At 40.0% G+C, this 13044-nt stretch overlaps 1 protein-coding gene across 1 annotated transcript in view; it reads right to left on the minus strand.

Moving 5' to 3' along the window:
* The window catches only part of SNX30 (sorting nexin family member 30), a 190196-nt gene that overhangs the window by 36667 nt on the left and 140485 nt on the right, over positions 1 to 13044 (minus strand). The gene's annotated exons all lie outside the window — the stretch shown is intronic.

Genomic DNA, 13044 nt, shown 5'->3' on the forward strand with positions numbered 1-13044 from the left:
TGTGAAAGGGACCAATTAGTTCTCTTTTATCTGACTTGCACTGGGATCTCTGAGTTAAAGAAAGGGACACTAAAGAGGCAAATCTCACTGAGGCTTGAGGGATGAGACCCATGGCTAGTATATGGTTTTGGAAGTGTGTATTTAAATCAAAAGTAAAAAGGATGGGTTGGTTAAAAAAAAGGGGGGAAAGAAGTGGTGAGTGGAGAAATGAAATCTGGGGTACTGACAAAGTACCCCAAAAATTTTAGTGCAGGGTATCCCAAAAGTCAAAAATCTTTAATAGCTGAAAACTGCACTAAACTTTTGGAACACTCTATATCTTAAGGAAATCTATTTATACCAGAAAATTCAGGACAAGACTTAATGGGAAGTACAGTAAAAGGCATTTAATTGGGTAAGGATCCACGGAAGTAGAAACAAAAACAATGCTGTCATCAAAGTATACCAGAGACTACTTAGGAAGGAAGAATGAAATATATGAGGAATTCAGGAAACACATTCCAAGTCTGGCAAGGATTTAAAATGTGGCACTATCGGGGTACTTAAAATTACCTGGACATTTACCGGTGCTCTCTTGACCAAAAGCAGAGTAGCTAATAATTTCCTGACTTGCCTTAATGATTCTTCAAACATTCATTAAGCATGTACTGTGTCAGAAAACAAAAAAACAATGCAAAACAATGAAGTTCTATTCTGGATTTGAATCTCTACAAAAAGAAAAAAAAAACTGGTGCAGGGGTAGAAACATGGGAACCATGAAAGATCATTCAATGTGATCATTCCATCATATTTGTGACAGAGAAGGGAGAAAAACCAGGGATACAGAGTCTGACCACAGTCTAGATTTTGGGAGAGTAGATTTCAAATAGAATAAGAATAGTTAGGATTCCATGGACTATAATTTTTTTAAAACCTCTCAAGAAAGAGATTCTGAAGTCATAAAAAGAAACAAGTTTGATAAGAAAAAAAAATACAAAAGGAATCATAAAGAAATTGATTTTTGCTCCAAAATCACTTCATATTAGAGAAATGCTGTAACTGGCAAAAGTGACCAAAAAACAAAAAGCAAAATGACAAATGTTGGAGGAGCTAGGGACAGCAATGCATTGTTGGTCAATCTCTGAATTAATCCAGCCATTCCAGAAAGCAATTTGGAACTATGCCCTTAAGGGTACTCAACTATGCAAATGCTTTGATTCAATAATACCACTTTTCAGCCTATGTCTCTAAAGACACCAAACAAAAACAAAAAGTATCCTCCATATGTGCAAGAATATTTAGAGCAGCTTTTTTTTTTGGTAGTAGCAAAGAAATGGAAACGAAGGAGCTGCTCATCAATTGGGAAATGGCTGAACAAATTATGGTAGATGGATGTGATGGAATACTATTGTGCCATACCTAAGAAATGACTAAAAGGGGCAGCTAGGTGGCGCAGTGGATTGAGCCCTGGCCCTGGAGTCAGGTGGACCTGAGTTCAAATAGGGACACTTGACACTTATTAGCTGTGTGATCCAAGAAAGGAAGGAAAAAAGGAAAGAAAGTAGTAAGGAAGGTAGGAAGGAAGAAAGGAAGGAAGGAAGGTAGGAAGCAAAGGAAAGAAAGAAAAAAAGAGACAGACAGACAGACAGACAGGCAGGCAGGCAGGCAGGCAGAGCTAAAGATGGTTTCAGAAAGACCTGGGGAGATTTGTAGGAAATGAAGCTGAGTAAACAACAATACTGTAAAGACAAACAACTGTGAAAGACTTAAGAACTCTGTCAAAAGCTTTTTCTGCATCTATTGAAATAATCATGTGGTTTCTGTTAGTTTTGTTGTTGACATGAACAATTATGCTGATAATTTTCCTAATATTGAACCAACCTTACATTCCTGGTATATATCCTATCTGCTTATAACATATTATTCTCGTGATAAGTTGCTGTAATCTTTTTGCTAATATTTTATTTAAAAAATTTGCATCTATATTCATTAGGGAAATTGGTCTATAATTTTCTTTCTCTGTTTTGACTCTTCCAGGTTTAGGTATCAGCATCATATTTGTATCATAAAAAGAATTTGGTAACACTCCTTCGCCTATTTCCCCAAATAGTCTATATAGTATTGGAATTAATTATTCTTTTTTTTTTTGCTTTTCTTTTCCTTTTATTCGATTTTATTATTTTATTTAGGTGAGGCAGAGTTGCACAGTCATCAACCTCGCTCTCTCCTCCAACGTCATCGAAATCCAGTGAAGACAAAAATCAAGATGACTAGAGATGGCCCAGGTTGCAGTGGATGACCTTGGCATCTGATGTCTGACCAAGCTCTAAGCACTCCACAGTGCCTGCTTCAGTAACTTTTATGGTCATTGGAACAAATTGTTCTCATTCACCCATTCTACCAGGGGAAGTCTTCACATGCTTGGAGTAGACACCCCCCAACTCATCAAGGGGTTTGAGACCCCTCAGTTACCCTCAACCTGGTTTAGCCCATCTGCCAAGACAGTTTTACTGGGATGCAGCTGCTGTTCATACTACAACTTCTTGGAGCCACAAGTAAGAGTTGGGTCAAAGGTGAACACCAAAGACAGATGAGCAGGCCTGAAAAGGGCTCCGCAAGCCCTCCCACTAGAGGTGCTACTCATCCCTGAACACTCCATGAACCTCACACTCTAGGATACCCCATATACAGAAGTGCATGGCAATCAAAGGAAAGAAATACAAATGTCCAATAGTGGTCAATGTGGCAAAGCCAAAGCAAATTTGTATGTCTGTTGGATTGATTAAAGATAAAGGAGTTGGCAGTCCCTTCCCTAATAAATAATAAAAATATTATCAAGGAAGGGGAGCTCTCAAATTACCTGAGAAGAAAGAGATCAGCACCTATTAATAAATAATAAATATTATTACCCATTTCCCCCTCAAAAAAGGCTCCCAGCGAGAGTCATTGCAAATGAACCCTATTAACCCACTTTTTTTTAAACATATATAAAATTATTTATTTTTAGTTGTCAACATTCACTTCCACAAGTTTTTGAGTTCCAGATTTTCACCCCATCTCCTCCTCCCCCCGCCCCACGATGGCAGGCATTCTGAATATCCCTTCCCCTAGTCTGTCCTCTCTTCTATCTCTTCCCCCCCTTCTATTTTCCTGTAGGGGGAGATAGACTTCTGTACCCCATTTCCTATATTTCTTATTTCCCAGTAGCATGTGAAAACATTTTTTTTAAACATATGTTTTTAAAACTTTAGGTTTCAAATTTTCTCTCTTCCTCCCTCCCCACCCACCCTCATTGAAAAGGCAAGCAACTCAATATAGGTTGTACATGTGCAGTTATGCAAAACACATCTATAGTAGACATGTTGTGAAAAACGAACATATTTCGCTTAATCCTATCCTGCCCTCCCATTTATTCTGTTCTTTCTTTTAACCCTGTCCCTCCTCAGAAGTATTTACTTTTGATTACCCCCTTTCCCAATCTGCCCTCCTCTCTATCATCGCCCTGCTCTCTTGTCCCCTTCTCCCCCTATTTTCCTGTAGGGTAAGACGGATTTCTATACCCAACTGAATGTGTATGTTATTCCCTCCTTAAGCCAAATCCTATGAGAATAAGATTCACTCATTCCCTCTCACCTTCTCCCGTTTCCCCTTCCACTGTAAGAGATTTTCTTTTCTATTTTTTTTGTGAGATAATTTACCCCATTCTACCTCTCCCTTTCTTCTTCTCTGAGTATAATCCTCTCTCATCCCTTAATTTTATTCTCCAGATATGACCCTTTAATCTTCAACTCACCCTGTGCCCTCTATCTATCTATCTACATATACATACATATAATTTTTTCCCTCCAACTACCCTAATACTGACAAAGGTCTCATGAGTTATAAATATCATCTTTCCATGCAGGAATGTAAACAGTTCAATCTTAATAAGTCTCTTATGATTTCTCTTTCCTGTTTACCTCTTCATGTTCCACTTGAGTCCTGTATTTGAAAGTCAAATTTTCTATTCAGCTCTGGTCTTTTCATCAAGAATGCTTGAAAGTCCTCTATTTCACTGAATGACCATTTTTTCCCCTGAAGGATTATACTCAGTTTTGCTGGGTAGGTGATTCTTGGTTGTAATCCTATCTCCTTTGCCCTCCGGAATATTATATTCCATGCCCTGTGGTCCTTTAATGTAGAAGCTGCTAAATCTTGTGTTATCCTGATTGTGTTTCCACAGTACTTGAATTGTTTCCTTCTGGCAACTTGTAATATTTTCTCCTTGACCTGGGAACTCTGGAATTTGGCTACAATATTCCTAGGAGTTTTCCTTTGGGGATCTCTTTCAGGAGGAGATCTGTGGATTCTTTCAATTTCTATTTTGCCCTCTGGTTCTAATATATCAGGGCAGTTTTCCTTGATAATTTCTTGAAAGATGATGTCTAGGCTCTTTTTTTGATCATGGCTTTCAGATAGTCCAATAATTTTTAAATTCTCTCTCCTGGATCTATTTTCCAGGTCAGTTGTTTTTCCAATGAGATATTTCACATTGTTTTCTAATTTTTCATTCTTTTGGATTTGTTTTACAGTGTCTTGATTTCTCATAAAGTCACTAGCTTCCAATTGCTCTATTCTAATTTTTAAGGAAGTATTTTCTTCAGTAAGCTTTTGGACTTCCTTTTCCATTTGGCCAATTTTTCTTTTTAGGGCATTTTCTCCTCATTGGCTTTTTGGACCTCTTTTGCCATTTGGGTTAGGCTATTTTTAAGGTGTTATTTTCTTCAGTATTTTTTGGGTCTCCTTTAGCAAGCTGTTGACTTGTTTTTCATGATTTTCTTGCATCACTCTCAGTTTTTCCTCCTTTCCTTACTTGCTTCTCAAATCCCTTTTGAGCTCTTCCAAGGCCTGGGACTGATTCATATTTTTCTTGGAGGCTTTGGATGTAGGAGCTTTGACTTTGTTGTCTTCTTCTGGTTGTATATTTTGATCTTCTTTTCACCAAAGTAAGATAATATAGTCTGAGTCTTTTTGCACTGCTTGCTCATGATTCCGGCCAATTACTTGAGTTTTAAACTCTTTGTTAAAGGTGTGAATCTGCTTCCAATGCGGAGAATGTACTGTCCCAAGCTTTGGGGAGTTTGTACAGCTGTTTTCAGAGATACTTGTAGAGACCTGTAAATTTTCAGTTCTTCCAAGGCGATATGATAAGGGGTGAGGTGTTACTCCTTTCCTGGCCTGACACAAGTACTCCTTTCTGTCCTGTAACTGTGAGGAGGGGTTCCTCTCCACAGCCACTACAAGCTCCACCATGCCAGTGCTCCTCCTCACCCCAGCACCACTGCCCAGAACTGTGGCCCAGATCCAAACACGGGCAAAGCAAGAGATTCCTGCCTCAGCACTGGCAAAGAGATCCCTGTGATCCCTCTCTGATCAGCCACTGGATTCCCCCTCAGTCTGTGGGCCAGAAGCTCAGGAAGCAGCTGCCCCCCCCCCCAGCCACACTTGGGGAATGGAGCTGAAACCCCCGCCTTCCTTTCTCAACCGACAGAAACAGACTTTTCCCACTGACCTTCTAAGTTGTCTTTGGCATTCCTGGATTGAGGAGTCTGGAAACCTCCACAGGTGCCCACGATTCAGTCCTCTGAGGCCTGCTGCAGGTTTGCTGCGGCCTGCATGCCCACGCCGCGCTGCGCTGCGCTCCCAGCCCGGTGCGATACACCTTTCTGATCAATCATCCAGGTTGTCTTGGGCTGGAAATTTGTTTCACTCTGTCTTTTTGTGGGTTCTGCTGCTTCAGAATTTGTTTAGAGCCATTTTTTATGAGTATTTGGAGGGGTTTGCGAGAGAGCTCAAGCAAGTCACTGCTTTCACTCCACCATCTTGGCTCCTAACCCCTGGAATTAATTATTCTTTAAATGTTTGATAGAATTCACCTGTAAATCCATCTGGCCCTGGAGATTTTTTCCTAGGGAGTTCATTGATGTGCAAAATAGGTAGTTTTCATTTCCACAAAAGTCACCTGAAACCTAAAGTGCAATCTAAGGGTTAGATGGAAGTTGAACAAAGGAAGCCATAAATTAGAATAAGAAAACACTATTGGTAGGTGAATAGACTAACTGGTTGAAAATCAGTTCTGAGGTTAGGTATAGATTAACATCAAAAGAGGTGTTTCCAAGTAAAGGCAAAAATGGATGCAGGACTGGGTCCCCAAACTGTGGGGAATGGGAGATATAATCAGGGGTGCAGACTCATGAGGGGAAATTAGGCGCTTAGGATAGGCTGTAACCTCTATAGTACCCAGCCAATAGGGGAAACAGGGGAGGGAAATTCGAATCAGGAATAGGGAATACAAAAGTATGTTATCTGTCTGACGTATGCGTCCACAAGCGAACACCCAGTCTGGCCAGGTTGTTAATAAAAGTTCTACCTGGTTCAAACAATGGCTTTGTGAAATTTGTGGTAAGACTTTGTGCTGCTAACAACTGATGGCTTGTTCAATTTCTTTTTCTGAGATGGGGTTATTTAAATATTGTATTTCTTCTGTTAATCTGGGCGATTTATATTTTCGTAAATATTCATTCATTTCACTAAGATTGTCAAATTTATCGGCTTATAGTTGGGCAAAACAGTTCCTAATTATTGTTTTAATTCCCTCTTCATTGCTAGTGAAGACTTAAGAACTCTGATCAATGTAATGAATAACCATGATTACTGGAGAAGCAATAATAAGGTATAGCACCTACCTCCCGATACAGAGATACCAAGACTTGGGGGGAGACAGAATGAGAAAATTTTTTCAGTTCTGGTCAAGGTGCAAAACTACTCTTATCTATTACAAGGGTTTTTCTTTTTCTTCTTTTTAAATGGGGGAAAGTGGGAGGAAGGGAAAAAAAGGATTTTTAATTGAAAAAAGTTTTTAATTAAAAAACTCAGGGTTTTAGAAAAGACATCCAAACAATGGAAAAACTCTGAGAATGCTAAAATGCTCAAAATGAACCAAGTCTGGCAAGGAAAACTATAGACAACAACTGTTTTTTGAAAGCTACACTAGGGAAAAGTGGAGGATCAAAACAATGGGACCACAGCTCAGGGTGCATATGACTATAATAACAACAGAAAGAAGGCAGACTGTATAGAAGGCAGACTAAATAAACAATGTTTATTTAGCTTCTTTCTTTCTTCCTCTGCTACAGAATGATTTTTGGACTGAAAAGAAAAGATTAAAAAAGCCTAGGACACTGAAAGAATATACAGTTGTGATTGCTGAGCCCCTCTGCTGTAAGTAGTCTTTGAAAGATCATGGGTAAAGAAGAGCCAAGATGGCAGAATACCAGGAAGAATTGTAGTTATTTGAATTCCCATCTACAGACTCCAAAGAGACACAGAAAAAGCACCAGATCAAATCCTGATGGAGAAATACAGAAAAAGTCACAGCTGAGTCCTTTGTCCAGCCTATGTTGGCATAGGGAGACATCTTTGATCAGTGGGGACAGGGTCAGGGCAGGAGCAGCACACAGGCATGCAGAGCACACTGACGCTTGGAAAGAGGCTGTGCACTAGGATAAGAGAAGGTCCCATACTGAGGCCCTGTGACAGCGGCAGGTGCCAGCTTTCTGGGTCACAGATTCAGGGTAGACTGAGACAACTGAGTGGACTGCATCAGGGGGTGGAATTCTCAAATAGGGTGGTGCTAGGCTAGGTATATCAAGAAGCAAGCAGCAGAAGTTTGGCTCAGCCCCCCAAGGGCAGAACAGGATCTTAGGTCTAGCATCTAAGCCAGCCTACAGAGGTAGTATTCCAGGGCAGGAATCCCACACAAAAGGCGAGCCTGCATTTCTGTCACTCTGAACCAGCAGAACTTCCTAAATGGCTAATAGGGGCCAAGTCCAACTGAGACCCAGGTCAGGAATTTACAGAGCTCAGAACAGCAGGGGCAGCAGACTCTGCCTGTACCACTTCAGTAGCACTGAAAGCTCACAGGTCCCCAGCCTACCTCTGAGATCCTGGAATAACAGAATATTTAATATTCTAAGAAAGCAACAACAGGATCAGTCTAGATCTTCTCTTCAGAAATGCTCTCTAGAGGCTAGCCTTAACATCAAGTCCAAGTCAGGAATTAGGCTAGCAGAACAGACAAACAGAAAAAGAACCCCACCATATTATGATGGGGTTATTATGATGGCAGGGATGCTCAAGACACAAAACAGAAGAAAATGACTCCAAAACATCTACAAGCAATTCCACAGAGGAAAACATAGCTTGGGCACAAACTCAACTAGAATTCCTGCAAGAGATGATGCAAGAATTTTTGGTTTAAAATCTTTTAATAAATTAAATGAGAATGCTTGAGGAAAAAATTGGGAAAGAAATGAGAGCTACGGAAGAAAGAATTGGAAAGGCAATTAACTGCTTGGCACAAAAGGTACTTCAAATTTTTGCCTAAGCAATAAACTCCTGAAAATTTTAATGGACCAAATCAAAGCCGTTTATTCACAAGATAACCAGAAATATTAAAACAAAATAAAAAGGCTGAAAAAATAGAAGAAAATGTAAGGTATCTCACAGAAAAAATGAAAAACCAACTGTCCTTGAAAATAAATTGAGGAGAAAAAAAATTGAGAATTATTACACTATCTAAATACAATTATTAAAAAAAAACAAAGCCTAGACTGCATTGCTTTGGAATTAATTAATTAGGTATCCTCCCAAGTCTTTTATGATATTGGGGTAAAGTCAGTTTCTTGTAAGTAAATTCATTTGTATAACTATTGAACTCAAGGTGGAAAGCTTCTACCTGAAAAAGTGTTATTACTTATATTTACGTGTATAGAGTTGGATCTTCAATAGCATCTGATCCTCCTAAAGGAATTGGAATCAGTGGAAACTTTTGAGGAAGTAAGATCAGACAATCCTGTATGTCAAAAGTAAATAACAGCATCATGGGGTCTTGGTTTCTTTCTTTGTTTTCCTCTTTTCTGACATCACTTCTATTTGGGCCCTGCATGTGCTTGTTAGATGTGTGTCTTCTAGACTATTGACTATCCACCTGCAGATGGTCTTGCAATAAGGATACCTGTTCCTCATCCCTGGATGCTGCTTCAGCCTCATTTTACTACCCTCCCCACCCCCACTCTACACCCTGTCCCAGCAGGAAGTAGCTCCAGAAGAAGAGACCTTTGTCCCTCTCCCAACAGCATTTGGGTAGATATTTCTTGAAGGGGGAATGACAGGTAAAAAAGAGTGCTTAAGGCAGATGGAGCAGGATGTGACCAGCCAGAGAAGTGATCAAAGAAGACTACACACTGAAGCCCCCATCTGGGGACTTGTTTGTGTGCTTTCACAAAGAACCCTCAATTCCAGAACAACTTCCCCTCCAGACTACCTGATATCCCAGACATTTGGAGCCACACTTGCTCCTCCCATTCTCTTGTCCCCTTCCCCCATTCCACAAAATTGTATTTAAACCATTCCTTTGACCTGGCTAACCACCTGTGCCTCCTACAGGAAAGCAGGGGCCACTCAGGGAGCAGGGCCTGAAGCCTATGCTCTGCCTCCCACGTGGAAGAGAACTCACTGGGACTCTGCCTCACATGCAGCAGGCCTGCCTGGGCGCATCACTCCAATAAATGCCTTTCGTTAACTTGGAGAATGTCCAAGTGAATTCTTTCAGGACACTAGGACCCGCACATCTATTCCTCATCATTTCAGGTAGACCCATTGGGGTCCACCCTGAACTTGTCACCAATGGCTACAGAAGTCTAAGTGAATTCTTTTACACTTTTTTTTTAGATAGGCAATGGGGTTAAGTGACTTGCCCAGGGTCACACAGCTAGTAAGTGTTATATGTCTGAGGCTGGATTTGAACTCAGGTCTTCCTGAATCCAAGGCCAGAGCTCTATCCACTGCGCCACCTAGCGGCCCCAATTCTTTTACACTTGAACCAGCTCTCCTGACTCAAACCTCAATAATAAGTACCCAAATTAACTACAAAGGACCTATGAAGGAAGACACTATCTGTATCCAGAGAAAGAACTGATTAATATGTGTGTATGTATATATGTGTATATATATGTATATGATATGTAAAGAATGATTACACACACACATTTACATCTAATGATAGCCATCTCTAGAGTTGAGAGGAGGAAGAAAAAAGAGGAAAAAAAGAAATGTACACAATAACTTTATTATATATTTAACAGGAATAACAAGTTGTACATAATAGATTTGCTGTTTTATGTGCAATCATCTTTTTAAAAATTCTACTATGATATGGAAATACTTATTTTATTTCATAAATTAAAAATGAAATAAAGAAAAAAGTCAGAGGAGGAAGACTATGATAAAGTCATTAGATTTAGCTGTCAACAGGTGACTAATAACCTGTGAGAGAAAATTAATGAACAACACAGACCCAGCACCTGCATTTAAGTAAGTTTATACTCTATTAGATAGAATTTCTATGAGAGGGGCAGCTAGGTGGCGCAGTGGATAGAGTGCCGGCCCTGAAGTCAGGAGTACCTGAGCTCAAATCCGGCCTCAGACCAAACACTTGACACACTTACTAGCTGTGTGACCCTGGGCAAGTCACTTAACCCCAACTGCCTTAAAAAAAAAAAAAAAGAATTTCTATGAGAGAGAGAAAGAGAGAATAGCAATAATGATAACAGTTAACATTTATATAGTGCTTTAAGATTTACAGAACACTCTCCTTACCTGATTTAACTCATTTGATCCTCCCACCAATCTAGTGAAGTAGATGCTATTATTATTATTATCCCTGTTTTACACTTGCCCAGAGTGATAAAGTTCGTGAGTACCTGAGGCAGAATTGTAACTCAGGTCTGCCTGACTCCAAGTCATATGTTCTTTGCACCGTGACAAATAGCTGCTTCAAAAACTAGTAGAAAGTTTATACAAGGTGAGATCCTCTGTCTAGAGGCCCTAAGATCCAAGCCCACCCCCTACTTGCACAATTCTGGGCAAATCAATTACCCTCCCAATGCCTTCTGGCAACTTCCTAAGGCTTGAAGCTATAGAAAAGTTGTAGATTCCTCTCAGAAGCCCCTTACACCAATGATATGGAGATATGATCTGGGCCCAAAAGTTGATTCACCTACTTCATCATTATTGTGAAGGAAAGCAAGATATAAGCAGCACATTTAGAGAAAATCTTCCTGTGGAATTCATTTTCACTGACAGCTACAGACAGTATCAAACTTTTCTTACAAAAACACACACTTGGCTTCATCCTGTTGCAAAGCCAGGGCTTTGCAATGTTCCATCTGTGAGACACGAAATTTCAGGACTACTGTGCCAGGAATGGGCTTCTCTATACTTTAATGTGTTGAAAGTTAGCCAACCAATAAAGCCACAGGAGGTAGATTTTTAGGAAAGGCTCTCTCCTCCCCGCTCTGCCCAGTGCATATTATAGTAATTACAGAGCTCTGGTGAACAGATTTGGGGTTTCCACAGTAAACTGAAATTCTCATTCCAAATGTATGCTAGACAGAGGAATAATTTTTTTCAAAGTAGAGAAGATAGACTTACAGCAAACATGTTCTTGGGTAACACTTGGGTGGGGGTTTTCTGCCAAAAAATAAAGTCGGACAAGGGAGGCTTTCAATTTTATCCTTCAAGTTGAACTCAGGCCACAAATCTCTTCACCCTTAGTCAAGGTTACTCAATTATCTGACTCCAGTTACAGGTCTTGAGACCAAGATTCCAGGATCATAGATTTAGAGATAGAGTTTAATGGCCACTTAATCTCCCTATTCTATAGATGAAGAAGGTGAGGTGTACAGAACCCAAGGAGGTGTTACAGGAACCCAAGACCTCCTGACCCTAAGTCCAATGTCCAGTCCATTACACCATGCTGCCTTCTTATGATAGCACCGATGATCCTTGAAAAACAACTGATTTTTCACAAGATGTCATCCTGAAAATACATTTTCTCCTTGTTCAACTTCCTTTCTCAATCTTTCTCAATCTTATTCCATATCACATCTCAGATAAGATGTTCTTCTTTCCCTCTACCAGATTCCCCATGTGACCCCACTGATATAGACACTATACTACCAAAAATAACATTTTAATTAAAAAAAAATAAACATCCCAAATATCACCAAACTTTAGGAAAAAATCCAACTATGGGGCCCTTTTCAACTCAGTCTGTTTAATTCTATACAAGTGTGGCCAAATGCTACTGTGGCCTTTTCAACATATGGTTTTTACATAAGATTTAGAGCAGAAAGAATCTTAGAAGTCATCATTTTAGAGCTAAGGAAGCTAAAACATAAGAGAAGGCAAGTAACTGCTCAGGGTCACACCATTAATAAGTCAGAATTTGAACCCAGGATTTTTTTGTTTGGCTTTTAAAGCCCTTCATAACCGTCCCCTTCCTGCCTTTTCCTGGCTTCTTATGTCTTATTCTCCTGCACGTGCTTTGAGACTTAGTGACACTGGCCTCCTCACTGCGTCTCACATGAGATTCAATCTCCCAGCTCTGTACATTTTATGGGCTATCTTCCATGCCTGGAATTCTCTCCCTCCTCATCAAAGGTTTCCCTGGAAGTCTTTAGTCTCAACTAACATCCTGCCTTCAAGATGCCTTTTCCTGGTCCCCCTTAAAGCTGGCACCTTTCCACGGTTCATAATTTCTAATTTATCCTTGCTTTATCTTGCACATAGGTTGTTTGCCTGTTGTCTCCCCTATTAGACTATTAATTCTCTGACAGCAGGGCCCATGTTTTCCTCTTTCTTTATATCACCATCACCTGACACACATCAGGTACTTAACAAATGCTTGTTGTCTACTTTCCAGACTTTCTCCTAAACTGCTCAATAGTGACTGTGGCCAAATGTCATCTATGACTCTGCCTCCAAAATCTTAAACTCTACCCATGAAATTCCTCTTCACATTAATTGTAGCAATCTAACTTGTCTCAGAAGGCAAATCTGGCAACACCAGCCTTCTCACTGTCCCAGAGCATGGACTTAAAATCTGTTATGTCATTAAGTGTCGGTACTCCTCATTTCCTCACTAATTTGTGCACTGGGTTCAGTATTTGCTGTCACTTTGCC

The sequence above is a fragment of the Phascolarctos cinereus genome, unplaced genomic scaffold (assembly GCF_003287225.1).
Source record: "Phascolarctos cinereus isolate Bilbo 61053 unplaced genomic scaffold, phaCin_HiC Scaffold_4;HRSCAF=312, whole genome shotgun sequence".
Taxonomy (NCBI): domain Eukaryota; kingdom Metazoa; phylum Chordata; class Mammalia; order Diprotodontia; family Phascolarctidae; genus Phascolarctos; species Phascolarctos cinereus.